We start from the raw sequence: 553 nt of genomic DNA on the forward strand, positions 1-553 counted from the left end.
CAAGCCGCAGACCATACCTCAACTCAAAGCCAATATTCACCGGGAAATATCGCTTATTACCACCGAGACGCTGGAAAATGTGATGCAAAATGCACGAAAAAGGGCATTGTTTTGCATCAAACATAAAGGCGGTCATTTGTTGGATATTATATTCAAAACATGATGGAAATAAAATAGAAAGGAATAAATAAAGTTTGTGTAAAAAAAAATATAAAAAAACTTGCCCACATCAAAATTTATTCAACTTTCAGATGCTATCGCAACAGATGGCGCACCCTGTATTTACTGCATTGATGATATCCTTTTACTTATTCCATATTCCTTATTGGCACTGTCATTATTCATTTAATTTTTTATTCAATATTTAATTTAAGACAGAAATTATGAAGGTTAGATAGAGAATAAATAACAATAAATAAAGGGTAAAGGGTCAACACATTTCTTGAAAAAGTCATACAATCAAAAGAATTACAAATAAAGAAAAGTAAAATTAAAGAAAATATATAATAAAAAATAAAAAATAAATAAGAACTCAGTTTAAATACAAATAAAT

The sequence above is a fragment of the Trachymyrmex septentrionalis genome, unplaced genomic scaffold (assembly GCF_001594115.1).
Source record: "Trachymyrmex septentrionalis isolate Tsep2-gDNA-1 unplaced genomic scaffold, Tsep1.0 scaffold126, whole genome shotgun sequence".
NCBI classification, from domain to species: Eukaryota; Metazoa; Arthropoda; class Insecta; order Hymenoptera; family Formicidae; genus Trachymyrmex; species Trachymyrmex septentrionalis.